Source organism: Pteropus alecto, unplaced genomic scaffold (genome assembly GCF_000325575.1).
Source record: "Pteropus alecto unplaced genomic scaffold, ASM32557v1 scaffold45, whole genome shotgun sequence".
In the NCBI taxonomy this organism is placed as follows: Eukaryota; Metazoa; Chordata; class Mammalia; order Chiroptera; family Pteropodidae; genus Pteropus; species Pteropus alecto.
This window is the reverse complement of record NW_006442491.1, coordinates 1,081,263-1,096,999: the sequence shown is the minus strand read 5'-3', so window position 1 is coordinate 1,096,999 and position 15,737 is coordinate 1,081,263.

Sequence of the window (15,737 nt, the reverse complement as noted above, 5' to 3'; positions counted from 1 at the left end):
GTTTTTTATCATAAATTTCCTGTTATCTATGTCTATGTTTCTCTACATTTGTCTATGTCTATGTCTTTTCTACGGCTATATCTGTCTATGTCTATTTCTACATCTATGTCTATGTCTGTGTCTGAGTCTCCATCTGCATCTGTCTTTTCTACATCTATGTCTATGTCTATGTCTAAGTCTATGTCTACCTGTCTACATCTATGTCTATGTCTGTCTGTATCTATATCTATGTCTACCTGTACGTCCACATCTATGTCTATCTGTCTACCTTTATGTCTACGTCTGTCTATGTCTATGTCTATCTCTATGTCTATGTTTATGTCTATGTCTATGTCTAGGTCTGTCTATGTCTATTTCTACATCTATGTCTATGTGTGTCTATGTCTATGTCTGTCTGTCTATGTCTATGTCTATATAGCCTTTTCAGGTTGGCATCTTTCACTTAGCAATATTAATTTAAGTTCTCGCAGTATTTTCTTGGCTTTATAGCACGTTTTATTTATAACAGAATAATATTTTATTGTCTGGATATAACAAAATTTACTTATTTATTTACCTTTGGAGGACATGTTGGTTGCTTCAAGCTTTTGACAATAATGAAAAAAGCTGCTATAAACATTCTTGCACAGGTTTTTGTATGGATGTAAGTTTTCATCTAATTTGAGTAAATACCAGGGAACATGACTGCTGGATAGTATGGTAAGACTATGTTTAGTTTTGTAAGAAACTACCAAACTGCCTTCCAAAGTAGCTATACTATTTTGCATTTCCATTGGTAATGAGTAAGAGTTCTTGTTATTCTATATCCTTGCCAGCATTTGGTATTGTCAGTTTTTTTCAAAATCTAGTCATTCTTATAGATGTGTAATGGTATTTCATGGCTGTTTTAATTCACAATTCCTTAGTGACATATAATATTGAGCATTTTTTCATATGTTTATTTACTATATGTATCTCTTCTTCAGTGAGATGTCTGTTCAGATTTTTTGCCTATTTTTAAATTGATTGTTTTCATATTATTGAAATTTAAGAGTTCTTGATATATTTTGGAAACAAGTCTTTTTTCAGATGTGTGTTTTACAAATATTTTCTCCCACAATGTGGCTTGTTTTTGCAGAGCGGATAATTTTAATTTTAATAAAGTTCAATTTATCATTTTTTTCTTTCATTGTACTTTCTATATTGTCAAAGAGAAAATTTGGGCAAGATGTAAAAAAATATTTTAAACTTAACAAAAGTGAAAATAAGACATACTAAAAGTTTTAGGCTGTGGATAAATCAGTGCTTAGAGAAAAATTAGTAGCATTAAATGTTTAAATTAGGAAAAAACAGAAAAAGTTTCAAATTAATAAGCAGAGAAAAGAAATAATTTTAAGATTAAGACTCAATAAAATTGAAAAGAGAAAGCAATAAAGAAAATCAGTGAAAAAGCTGTTTTTTTAACAGTAATATGAATTGGTAAATATCTAGCAAGAAAAACAAAAAAGATACAAATTAGCAAAATCAAGTATACAAAAGAAGATGTCATTACAGACCACACAGATATTAAAAATAAAATAAAGAGATACTATGAATAACCAACTTATTTGAGGCATGTAAATTAGTCAAGTTAGATAGAATAAGGTGAGGTGAGGTTCTGGGCATGGAGATTCTGCCTCCTTCTTTCATACCCACATCCCAAATTCCCTTGGGTAACCAATATTCCCCAACTCTCCTGCCCCAGAATGTGGGCTCCAACTCAGGTTGTGGCAATCTGAGTATTGCTTTCACCTGACTGTTGAGTGGAGAGAGTAAAATGGATCAGAATCAGGGAGACATAAAGAAATGTTTGCAGAAATGGTAGCATGATATGACCCTGCACTGCCAGGGAGCAGCCAAGATCCTGGAATGGGTTCAATTTAGAGTAAGGCAGAGATGAAAGTTGGAGACACTATCACCTGATATCCACTTAGAGCATCTTGATCTCTTTCCTGACTGTTCAGTTATTTGAGTCAATACAGCACTTCCTTGTTTCCCCTCACTTACATTCTTTTTCCTTTTTTTCTTAAGCCACTTTGAATTGGATTTTTAGTTAATTGCAACCACCAGAGTCTTAAGCAATATAATGGTCTATACTTCCTTAGTTGTGTTGAATGTCTAGTATCTCAGCGTTGGTATGGGAATTCATTATTTTTCCACCTTTAATGATTAGAATGTACTAATAATTTGTCCACCATGGTGATTTCTACTATTTTATAGATTAACAGTTTTACAAACTTTTTAAAGAGTAGTATCTATTTTTCATTTTATTTAAAAACCAAACAAAGATACAAAACTGGTATAGTAGAAGTATTGCAGTTGGAGTACAATCAGGTATTTTCTGGCCTGCTTGGTCTTTAAACCATCCCATTCCCCAGGAGGCACCATGAAGAATCTTAGAATCTATGAAACATGGTGTATAAAGCACTGTTCTATGATTTACCATGCTAACTGGGTCAATTTAGAAAACAAAAGAGGACACACAAATTTTTTTGGCGTAGAGGGAAGGCTTAAACAGAGACAATCCCAAGCAAATATGGGACACATAGTCACTCTGGTTCTACATGGTAGAGTCAAAAGGAGAGGAGAGTATGGGATGTCAGAACACGTGGGTGCAAGCTGGGGATCCTCAACAAGTGACTTAATCTCTCTGATCTGAGCTTCAGGTTTCATTTCTGTAATAATGAAATCAGTGACTACTACCTCATGGAGGCTCTTGTAGGATTATGGTTATGAAAATCTTTGTCAATCGCAGAGCACAATGTAACTAGTTTTTATTATATGAACTGTTATAAATTCGTTGACTCTAAACTGTGGTTATTCTTAATTGTATACCATAGTGAGTTCTCAGGAAAAAAGTTCAGAATAATTAGGAACTTCATAAACTGCCCCAAATTAGAAAGCTCACTGTTAAACAACACTCTCTGATAAATTCTTCTGTAAAGGTCAGAATTTTTTGTAAGTTAAAAAATCAACCTCATGCTTACATCTTATATATCAGGATTTGTTTTTGAGCAAAACACAACTTTAATGCTCTCAGTGATCTGTCCCCTAGCTAGATGTGGGGAGTGAGGCATTTCATAAATGTTAGGTTACCTGTCCATGATGCAGCCTGGGGCGGGGGGATTCCAATGCAAATCTTTTAGGGGCTCATTATGACCATGAAGAAAAAAAAGCAACAACATAAATTATTGAAAAGCAGGGCCCTGTCTGTTTAATTTATTTCACATTGTGCCCTTGTATCACCAGGCTCCAGTAGGCTAATGAATACGAGATGCAGCTGCAGAGAACAGGCAACATGCACATACTTATTGCAAGACTGGTGCTCATACAGGCTTGCTCAATTGGTTTATTGTCAGTTTTCCAGTACCTTTGATATGTCTGCAGCCCCTGTATAAGCAGGCTTGCCCTACTTCCTGAGGAATATTTAGGAAACACTTCCTATTCACATTGGCTCAATCTCCTGAGCTGGTCATTCCTTCCCCATGTGTGTGCTGCCATCTGGGAAAACTTAGCCATTGTCTGTTAGGGCCTTTGAAGCTTGATTATAGAAGAAGGGAAAACATCAGCCACAACAGAACTGTCTGCCCTGTTTGGAACACCAGTGCAATCTTTTTTCTCTCTTTCTTTTTGTAATTCACGTATTTTTGATCATCTTCACATAGGGCAGAATATATGTAGTGGAGTGTCTTCTAGAATCCTTTCTCTTGAATGGAACAAACCCCACATACAGCTATATTCCAGTCCCCATAAAACCAGTTTTGTGAACGTAATCATGTTGATAAAAGATTTATTCCAGTCCTCTCATCCTTTTATCCACTGAATGACAAAAGAATCTAAAATTTCAAAGCATAAATCAAAGCATAAATGCTTGTAATATAATTTTCCCATTTCTTTATCTCTATGTCCCCGCTCCAACTCCAACACTTTGTCCTTTTGAAACCAGTCATGAATGTAAATAAAGTTTATTGTTTTTCATGATAAAGCTTTCACGTTCAACAATAAGGCATTAAGTGAAAAAAAATTCTTACAATGGTATAATAGATATTAGCAATGTTCTTGCAGAAATGTTGATATGTATTCAATGGAATCAAATCTATACTCTACTGTTAAGTGGAGGCGAAAGGGGTAAGCTAGAATTATATCTGTTTTGTGATTTATTTTGGTAAAAAAATCAATTATGCATGAATAAACTAGTATACCCCAAATAATTAACATTGTTATCTCTGTGGGATAGAATCACAGACCATTTTTCTTACTTTTCCTTTCTCTGTTTCCTTCTCTCTGTTTATTTGGATTTTTTAATTCTTTTACAATAATGCGTCATATTTGTAATAAAACAAGCCTTATAAGGTAAGTTTAAAAACATAAAAGAAGGTCTAAGATTACACAAACATTTATGCCAAGAAATTGAGTGTTAGGGCAGGGCACAATCAAGGTAACCATGACAATGGAATGCTAGAGTGACCCAGTTGACACAAAAGGGCAAATAATCAATACACACTATGCCTTCTTGGGGAAGAAATTGTGTACATATATTCAAATATATTTTATGGTTCAGGAATTCCCAAGTTATGAAATTAGAGTACTCACTGTAGTGGAGATACCAATTATTTGATTGGTATCTCCTCTCTTTTCCACTTTAATGATAGTTTCTCTGTGTTTAAGCCAATGATGGCCCCTCATCTAAAGAACTAGGCTCCCAGCCAACTCTGAAGTGGAGCATGGCCTATGAGGCAATTCTAGTCAGGTATGTGAATGGCAGCAGTGAGAACCACCTCTGAGTTATGCCTTATTTTCTCTCTGTTACTTGGATTCTGCACGTGCTAATGAAAGCTGATGCAATCTCTTAGTCCATGAGATGCAATCCATGCAACAAGAACTAAGGAGGTTGGGTCCTTGATGCTATTGAACCACCATATCAGCCCTGAATTGCCTACTTGTGAGAATTTAAGCAAGAGAGAAACAATCTTTTATCTTGTTTAAGCCACCATTTGTAGGATTTTATTTTTTGTTGTTATAGTAACTGAACCATTGTCCTAATTAATAACAGTAGAGTATATTAGTATCATTTTATAATATATACTAATATTATATGTGATTAGATCCTATTCTGCCATCTTTTCTTTCCTTCTCCTTTCCTTCATGCTTTTGCAGTAATCCTCACCTCACTGAGCTAGTGCAGAGTACCACTGGGCTCTAGGCATACATGTTGTTTCTTAGTCTTCCTGAAACATATATATAAGTTCCTAATCTAGCAGACACTTGAAGAAAAAGTCTTTTAAAAAATCACTGTAAAAAATTTTTCTTTATTTAAGCAATTCACTTTGATAAAAACTGAAAATTAAAATTTAAATAAATGGTTATATAAAAAGTAACTGCCTTTAGGTTTGCATGGACCCCATGAGGCTCACTTTATGAGCAAGTCCAAGAGAACAACATAAGTTAGAGCAATATGAACACTATACAGACACAAGGCTGACATCTAGGACAAAGAAACTGGACATTGAAGATATAGAAGAGTAAGAGAGTCTTGAGGAGCAGGCAACCAGAGACCAGAGACAGGGGGCAAAGAAAAGCATCCAGCCTGGGAAGCATTACAGGCAAAGGCACAGATATAGAAAAGAATGTTAAATGTTGGGGACCATAACAGTGGGGGCAGTTGGCCTGAATGAACTGAGAGTTCTTGAGAGGAGCAGAAGGCAAAGGCCCTGGAAAGGTGAGGGCAGGTGTTGAGCTACCATAGATTTCACTTTTTTACACATGATGTAGCTCCGTTAAATAGTTTCCAAACCTCTTGTTCTCATGCAGATCTAATTTTTGGAATTGTGATAGAACATTAGACTATAAAATACTATATATGTCTGAAATGTCCAAGACAATATATAGGCTAAGCTTTGTTTACAGAATGTCAAAACAGGCAGGTCAGATACCTCCCTAGTCAGGAAGCAAAAATCATAATAAACTGGTTTTCTGTGGCTTCTCCTGCACAACATGGCAGCTGGAGTTTTAGCTCTTATCTAAATCCTCTCACTCAAGCGATGGAATCCAAGTAATAGATACAGTATCATCTATCACCATCCTACGTGTCCTTGTAGTCTGCTAAACTGCTTAGGGGGTGACACACTATTTCGAAGATGGGGTTCTCAGAGCAGCTATCTAGCATCTCCATAGCCATGCTTCATATGGTCTCACACCAACCTGCCAAAGTGGATGGCTTCTCTCCTCCATTGTAAAGTGTGTCCCTTTCTATTTCTCTTCCTTTCTTATCCAATAAGGGAAACAAACCTCTTTCTGATCATTAAATTTCTCTGCTTAAATCATTAGCCAACTCATATCCTTTGTGCCCTTTTGGTTTTTGCCAGACATGGGAGGAGAGTTAGTATTCTCCTTTTTTATTTTTATTTTAAAATTAAATTTATTGAGATAATATTAGTTAATATAATTATATAAGTTTCAAGTATACAATTCAATAATGTCATATTGCATTGTGTGTTCACCATCCAGAGTTAAATTTCCTCCCATCATCTCCTTTACTCTTATCTACCTCTGCACCTCCCCACTTTCTCTCTGATAACAACTAAACTGTTTGTGTCTATGAGTTTTGTTTGTATGTCTTGCTCGTTTGTTGCTTTCAGTTTTATATCCCACATATAAGAGAAATTATATGGTTCTCAACATTTTATAGCTGACTTATCTCACTTAACATGATAATCTCAAGATCATCCATATTGCCACAAATGGCAGTATTTCATCTTTTCTTAAGGCTGAATAATATTTCTTGTATATATGTACTATATCGTTATCCAACCATCTATCAAAGGGTACTTTGGTTGTTTTCATGTGTTGGTCACCGTGAATAGTGCTGCAATGAACATCAATGTGCATGTATCTTTATAAACAAATGTTTTCAAGTTTTGGGGGTAGATACCCAGAAGAAAGATCGCTGGGTCATATGATAATTCTATTCTTAATTTTTTGAGAAACCTCCATATTATTTTCCCTAGTGGCTGTACTTACATTCCCTATTTACATTCTCACCAACAGTGTATAGGCTTCATTTTTCCCCACACCCTCTCCAACACTTGTTATTACTTGTCCTGTTGATAATAGCCATTCTAACAGGTGTATCTCATGAGGTGGTATCTCGTTGTGGTTTTGTTTTTACCTTCCCCTAATAGTGAAGTTGAGCATCATTTCATATGTCTGTTGGTCATTTGTATATCTTCTTGGGAGAAGTATCTGTTCAGGTCCTCTGCCCATTTTTTAAATTGGATTGTTTGTTTTTGTTGTTGTCGTTGAGTTGTATGAGTTCTGTATATATTTTGGATATCAAAGGTTATCGGAGGTAGTGTTTGAAAATATCTTCTCCAATTCAGTTGGTTGCCTCTTTGTTTTGTTGTTGGTTTCTTTTCCCATGCAGAAGCTTTTTAGTTAGATATAGTCCCATTCATTTATTTTTTCTTTTATTTCCCTTGCCTTTGAGGTCAAATTCATAAAATCTTCTTTAAGTTCAAGGTCCATGAGTTTAGTTCCTATATTTTCTTCTCTGCAATTTATTGTTTAAGATCTTATATTTAGGTCTTTGATTCATTTGGAGTTGATTCTGGTGTATGGTCTAGTTTCATTCTTTTCCATGTGACTTTCCAATTTTCCCAGCACCATTTATTGAAGAGGCTTTCTTGAATAATTTTGGTTCCTTTATTAAAAGTTATTTGCCCATATATACATATGGTTTTATTTCTGGGCTCTCAATTCTATTCCGTTGGTTTATGTGTCTGTTTTTCTGTTGTTTTGTTTGTTTGTTTGTTTCCCTAAAACCATGCTGTTTTGATTATTGTCACTTTGCAGTATAATTTGAAGTTAGGCAGTGTGATACTTCTGGACCTGTGATACTTTCCCCCCTCAGGATTGCTTTAGCTATTCAGGATCTTGTCTGATTCCATACAAATCTGATGATGTTTCATTCTATTTCTTTTAAAAATGCCACTGGAGGAGTTAGTATTATTTTCTTTCTTGCCATATGATGGTGATAGCAGTTCCTCATTGTCCTGCCACAAAGTTTCTACTGCAGTTTTGACTCAGCCCCTTCTCCTCTAGTCTGAGCAACTTATGTGACTTAGGTTTTGTAGAGTTTCACAGTGTGGATATTTATTACCCTTGTTTACTCAGAACCACATTTTGATGTATATAATTTTTCATTCATTGATTCTGGTGGTAATGTTTTGAATGGGTGGGCTTCTTAATGCACAGATTACTGGACCCCTGCCCCAGAGTTTCTGCAGGTCTGGGGTGGAGCCCAAGAGTTTCTGCAGGTCTGGGGTGGAGCCATTTCTAGCAAGTTTCTGAATGGACCGTAGGATCACATTTTGAGAACAACTTCTAGCACACTCTTGCCTTAATATTGTCTTTGTGTTTTTGTTATACTGCAGGGACTTCTCTGAAACATTCTGGTTTCTTGTGGCTCCTCTTCTGCTTTGTCTAGTTTTGAACAGCATGTGGAAAGAAGATGTTGCTGCCAGAGTGTAGGGAGGAGAGAGGACAATTGTATATGTCTGAGACAGAGCTGGCTGAGAGTGGGGGACTCAGGAAGGCCAGACAGGTCAGCCATGACCCTTACCTTCAGCGTCCCAGGAAGCCCAGCGGCAGAGCCACTAAAGTTCTTGGGAAGCATTGACATTAGGTCCTCACTGAATGTTTGTTCTACAAACCTGGAATTCTTGCTCCATCCAGAAACCTCAATATTAATTTGCCATTAACACCTGTGGTAAGTGGCAAGGCTCGCGTCATTAAGATTACCAGAGGAAAATAGCTGTCTCACCTTGAACTAAGGAAGTATTAAAAATTACTGAGGTATCAGCACTCGCAATTTGATAAAATGTAAGATGCCTCTCTCACACCCCTCCTCTCTCTGTCACCTTCCGCTTTCTATCTTTTTAATATAAGATATTTTAGAAGAACGAATGTCAACCATAGGGCTATGGATGTCACCAGGAAAACAGAAAAGAGAGATTTTGCATTTTTTGCAGAGGTTCATGGAAACACTACAGCATATTTTATACATTTTATTTGAGGGATCAGATCACACACTGGCATTTGCACTTGCTGTTTATTCCAAATGAGTCAGATTGGAAGGAAAGGATAATTTGTTAGAATGATAGTGTGTCAGTGAAACTATGAAAGAGCTGCTGGTGATTCATGACAGTGGGCGTTCGGAGCAACCTAGGAGATGTTCTCAGCTTCCTACTTTTCCTAGTCTGAGAGCCTTCAGGGAAGTAGCTATATTATTCTGAGAGCTTACCTCTAGAATGCTGTGACATGTTCCTGGGAAGTTTTTAGGTCTGGAAATAGTCACAATATGTGTACATTCACCAATAAAGAGTATGCGGCTGTTCTCGTTTTCATCATGGAGAGCATGAAAAACGCCTGATATGTCTTTGTTCTGTTCTGTTTGCTAGATAATTTTGATGAGCCTGAAGCCCAGGCTTAGCAATGCTTCCTTGTGTGGTATTTTCTTCAAGAATCTGGAGGATATACACACCCATCATGATTTGTTGTAGTTCAAAGATCCTGCTCAAAGATGCAGTCCAGGCCTATTTTTCAATGTTCTTTGAAGGAAGTTTATGAATGTTAACAATAATATACCTTTTAAATGTGTAACTGTTATTCATGGCATGTGGCTATTACGAAGATGAATTACAAGTAATTCTTTAACATCTTTTCCAATATTAACTAATTTACTTTTCAAACTAATCCAGTGAAGTCAGTGCCATTTCTATTTCCATTTTATAGATGACAAAACTGAGGCATAGTCTGTAATTTGCAGCAGATCACAAAACTAGTGAATGGTGTAACCAGGGCTGGAAGCCAGTATTCAGACATCATGCTCTCAACTACTACATGGAACTACTGATTGTTTTGCTGATGAGATTTGATTGGCAGAAAGTACTTGAAAACTTGTTACTGAACGCATTAAATCAAAAGCACATATGTGTTTCTGGACAGAGAAGTGAAGTGAGTGTGCCCTTCTTAAAAGCCTCTAACTTCTTTCCATTGTTTTAAAATCAAGTACTAACTCTTTAGCATGGTCTTCTTAGGTTACCTCCCAAGCTCTACTATTCAACCACATACGACTATTCCCCACCTTTGCTTATAACATCTCTTCGTACTGGAATTGCCTTCCTTCCCACACTCTGTCTGAACACTTTTAACTCTGGCAAATTCCTTCTAGAGCTTCTCAATTTGTGTGCCAGGTCTAGTTGTGGATATGTTGCGATATGTTTAGACATGGTTCAGAGTTTCTTCTGGTCATTTGCAGTCCTATCTGTTTATTTTAATGTGCCATATATATACTACTATACTCTTTGCCATTCTCTGAGCTGCTCTTTACCCATGGAGCTGATCTATATGAACCTCCACACCCAGGTTTGATCAGGGAGCAAGAGAGAGAGGTGAGGGTATTTTTCCCTCCATTCTCTCTGTGACTTGGGGCTACAATTCTGGCAGCAGATACGTCCTTCTCTCCTGAGCTAGAGCTTCATCTGCCAGCTCCTCTTTCTTGACTCCAGGCCTCCTATGAAAGTAAGAGGTTACCACTGTGTGCTTGTTTTCTCAGGGTTATTCTAGTCCTTGTTGGGTCACTTTACCCACAATGCTATCTGCCTTTTCTTCATCAGAAACTCTGTGTTTGGACCATAAAGATGAATTATGTCTCCTGCTGGGAACTTGACCCTGAAACTCTTCCTCCCAAATTACATCTAGGCCTTGTCTTTCAACACAAATCCTCACCACCCCCACAACCCTGGTGCCTACTCACAGGAACACAAGACATCCTTAGAGACATTGGAATTATGATATAGACTTAAGGGCCCATCAGATTCTTGGAAAGGCATTGTGTTGGATTCCTTCTACTCCCCCTTCCTTCTACACCACACTCACTTTGTGATTGGCCCCAGGTACATGTTACAAAGAACCCACATTCTTTCTCTTTATCCAGAACACAACCCAGGGGTCATTAGGTTATTTTTCTTCCCTCGATGTCTATGTGATTGTTGATGTGCTTCTCTTCCCTGAGAATCTATTAGCTCCACTGGGGGAAAGTGGGTATCCTTAAGACTAGCTCAGAATAAATGCTTCTTGAATGCATGCATGCATGCATAAACGAAAAAACACCTGGCAAGATGTGGGGTCCATCTTGTAGTCACAGAATAAAAATAATGCATCCCCACCCCCTGATCCTCAAAACTTTAAAATGAAGCAGCTATCCTTGCCATGATCCCAGCAGCAGATTTACTGGCCTGATTCCGTCTTTGGTCTGCTTCCATCTGTGCCATATTTGTAAGACAATGAGGTATTGAGTACCTTGCCCCAGCTGGATAAGATACTAAGCAGAGAAGTCAGGGTTCCCGACATCCAGTCCAACACTCTCTTGACTAAACCACATGGGCTGTTTTCTTCTGCTCTGCCTTGGACCACTCGGCTCTTCTTGACTCAGACACCACTGATCCCTTTCCCAGGATACACACCCACCTGCTCCTGGAGCCAAGTTTTGTTAGGCGTGTGGCTTTTCTTGGAATGCTCAGTCACCTTGGAGTTCTGGCCCCTTGTCCCAGAGCAGGAGGATTTGCGTAGACAAATTCCCACCACGAGGGACCAGTGTGAGTCTCCAAGCCCTCAAACCAGCCAGAGACTGTGGTTTTCTGCCACTGCTTCATGCTGTGCACAGTTGACAAGAAGTAGAAATCCAAGTTTGTAGAATATAATCCTTCTTCATAGTAAACATATTTTCGAGCTAAACAAGTCATACAGGCCACCGCTGATTTCATACAAGCAGAAAATGTGCAAATCTCCAATGAGAGACAAATTCACACATGTTCCCTTTTTTGCTGTTGTCTCCTCCTTTTCCTTTTTCCAACAAGTCTGTTATTTGCTGATGTGTAAAAAAGTAAACAGGAAATGAATAAGCTATGGCATTAGAAGGAGAAAATTTAAGCTAAAAATCTGAAGGTGGAAAAAAGGCCACAAAAACAGGGTAAACAGTTAAGACAAATATTTTAGATCAAAATAGCCAGCATACCGCAGCTGGGATATGGATTTTACTGCTGGTAAGGAGGCTAAAGGGGATTAAATTAACCAAAACCGAGTTTGGATATAGCAAAGAATTTTAAATATTGTTATTTATCTTCAAAAAAGGTGTGATGTAAGGTTTGACTTTTGTTTGAGCAAACATTTGAAGTTTTGCTATCTGCTGCTACTGTTTTAGGGCTTTGCATTATATATTAGTTATGAATGTGTGTATATGTGTATGCATATGTATGTGTATGTATGTGTATGTGTGTGTGTGTGTGTGTGTGTGTGTATAGTTTATTGTTGAACCACAACAGTAAAAATGATTAGTGGAGTTGAAATTTGCAACAATACACAGGTTGCTTGCTACAATGTTTAAGATGGCTGAAATATGCAATAATTGATTTTAACATGTACTGTAATTGGTTCCATATGCATTGCTGTCAACTGTGATGCATCATAATTAAGCTGACATGTTCAAAAACTGGCCACCGAAATAAGCACTCACTGAATTTTCCAACTGTGTGCAGCGGCTGCTTCTCTGCCTCTCGTTTGCTACTTAGGGCCCGCATTGCTGGGTTTGATTTTGCTGCTGGTCTCCTCCATGTTTTATCTATTTTATCCCCTGAAATTTTAAATGACTTCCTTGAGTGAATTCAAGCTCTTTCTCTACCTTCATTTTCACATGGTCACATATTTTAGCAGTGATAGATGCAATTTCCTAAGTCATCATAAATCAGATCTAAAATTGTGAGAATGGTCAAGAATTTGATATAAAATAAGACACAGGAACAGATCCATAAAAGTTCCATAATTTAGCTCCTTCACCCCCAATTGAACCAAGCTTGAACTCTTATTAGGAAATGCACTTGCAGGAAGAAAGCATAGTGTGTGACACATATCCACCTCTGGTCTCCCATGCTATGAATGAAAATGTTTCTGCTTGTGACCATCTTCCTTTCTTATTTCTATGGTCGTTAGAATACTTATGTGCCTGATTATCATTTTTTTCTCTTGTAAAAGCAACATAGTTTAATTGAAGGGCTTTGAACTAGGGTCTGGGGGACCTGGGGTCAAGTCCCAGTTCTGTTACCATTAATAGTATTAGTTAAGTTCTCTGAGTGTTAGCTTTCTTCCTGGAAAAAATGGGAATAATAATATTCTTTCTATTGTCGTCTCTAAGTTCAGGACAATAGATTTAGATATAAGCATTACTGAATACAGTAGCCTTTTAGTTCCTGAAATCTCTATTCTCAATCAACATGAACCATGTCTGTCTTTAGACTTTGTGTTACCATAATTTGCTATTTTAACTTAATAAAGAATTATATCCCCTGCCCCCATCACCACTCCCAAAGCTATACCTTCTCTAATTTGTTAATCATTTAGGTGGGTCATGTGATGGCAAAATATTTCATAACAAAAGTTAATTCACAACCTATCCATACTTAATCAGAGTGTCACTGGCTGTGAAGCTCCTTAGTATGATTTCTTCAAGGAAGAGCATGGTAGCCATGTTCCTATTACTTCTTTTGGGAGCCACATTCTTTCACTTATTTCAATCAGGTGACACTGGTGAGGCTCTACTATTTGCTTACAGAAAATTAGTCCTGGCCAATCATGGTGTCTCCTCTGTCTTTCAATAGAAGATATTTTTGCCATCATTGTGGCCATGTGACTAAGCTCAACCAATAAGCATTCTCTCATGAACTTTAATAGACGAAATTGTGAGACAAGTTTCTCTCATCCCCTATGAAATGAATCATGAAGATATAAACATGGTGATTCTCCATCACAAGAAAGAAGCCATGCTCTCTGTCCCATAAAGGAAGGTGAGATTGAGGTCCACACATGAGGAGGAGCAGTGTTGATAGGCAATACTAATTAATGGCTTTGGAAACTGTCAGTTGAGTTCTAAGAGAGCAGAACTTACTCCAGTTTCTACTGTCTTATTTTATGGTTAAATCCCTTAAGAGCCAAACGTTCTGGAGTTAGGGAGTTAAGGAAGAATTGGATTGAGGAGGGACAGTGGCTCTTTATCTCCCTCTGTTTTCTCCAGTTTTATTTTCTAAAGGGAAAGATTGTCTTTATTTTAAGTTCAGGATCTGGGTATGGGGCTGACTGCTGCTTAATGTCCATCCTAACTACCAGAATATTCCTTTCCACCTTACTCCCTGGTCAACACAGTCTTGGGGCCACAAGACTTGCCCATTAGCCTTGAGCGATCTTTGAATGGTGTTTAGTGCATTTGCAGAAGTTCTCAAACTTAGGGAGCATCTGAATCACTGGAGAGCTTGTGATGACAGATTACTGAGCCCAACCCCCAGAGATCCTGATGCAATAGATCTTGTTGAGGTGGTGAGTCTACATTTCTAATAAGTTTCTAGGTTATAGTGAGGCTACTGGTCTGTGGACCATGCTTTGATGACACTTATATAGTGAATGTCAGACTAGGCTGGCAGTTGAAGGACTCCAATCTTGGCCCCTTAGTCAGTTCACCAAGTCTCTGGGGGCTTCCCTTCATCAACCTGTAAAAAGAGAGTTGATATAAGTGACATTTAAATTTCTTTTAAGATGCTCTAAGTCTACCAATAAATCATCAAGTTCTATTTGGGTAGACTGTACTGTCATTATGGATTTTTTTTTTACTTTAAGAAAGCTATTACTTAAAAGTACAATATCTAATTCTGCAGAAATAGTGGAGATAGAGGTCAGCAATAGAATAGGTAAATATTAGATGCTGCGAATTCTAAGGCCCCGGCAAATTACTATGCAATTAAGCAATGTTTTCCATTTGAAGGTTGTACAGTTTTACAATTATTCATTAATCAGGCACTAGTTCTAGAATTGAGGCCACAGCAGCTCAGTACTTTCTCCACCACAGAGCAGAGTAGACAGTGCTGGGAAACACAGTAATGGGAATAGAAGAGTTTGGAGAAAAGAAAGAGAACTAGTTAGCACAGAGTGTTTTTTCACCCCTCCTACTGTGGCATTCTGTACTTCCCTAGCATATCCTCTGGGCATGCAGCCAAGAGAAGGTTTGAAGTTTATGTTGAGAGCCTAATGAGAGTTGTGAGAGAAGAGATGGATTGTGGCAGGATCTAGGAGACCACATTTAAATTTGAAAAGAAAAGGAGAAAAGGATATAGGAAGAGATTTTTTTTGAAGTAGAAAAGAGAGAAAAATCATCGAGTCTGGTTTTTCTCTTTCACTCTAAGTGCCTGCACAAACCACCTATATTCCATCTGCAACATAAACAACCATGTCATGAGTGTGAACAGGAAACTGTGGCTATAACAAGGTTTCGTTTCTTCCTTTACTTTGAAGGAAGAACAAATGATGGGTGGAAAGAAAAATGTATAACAGTAATTTAGGAAATAATTTTTTTCATGTAAGGGCCACTTTATGACAGCCTAATGGTATTTAAGTATATTACCTTAAATGGGTATCATAGAGCATTCATTAGCTTATTCAATATATATGTGGTGGTTGTGTAATATATCATAGAAGTGTGTAAGGTCCCAGGAAATCAAGCCATAACATTTAAGATGATTCTAGTCTAGATGGGAAGATACAAGTAAACAGGTAATTTTATGAGTTCCAATAGGAATGAGCACAGGATACAGTGAGAGAGGTATAGACTTATAAGGTGG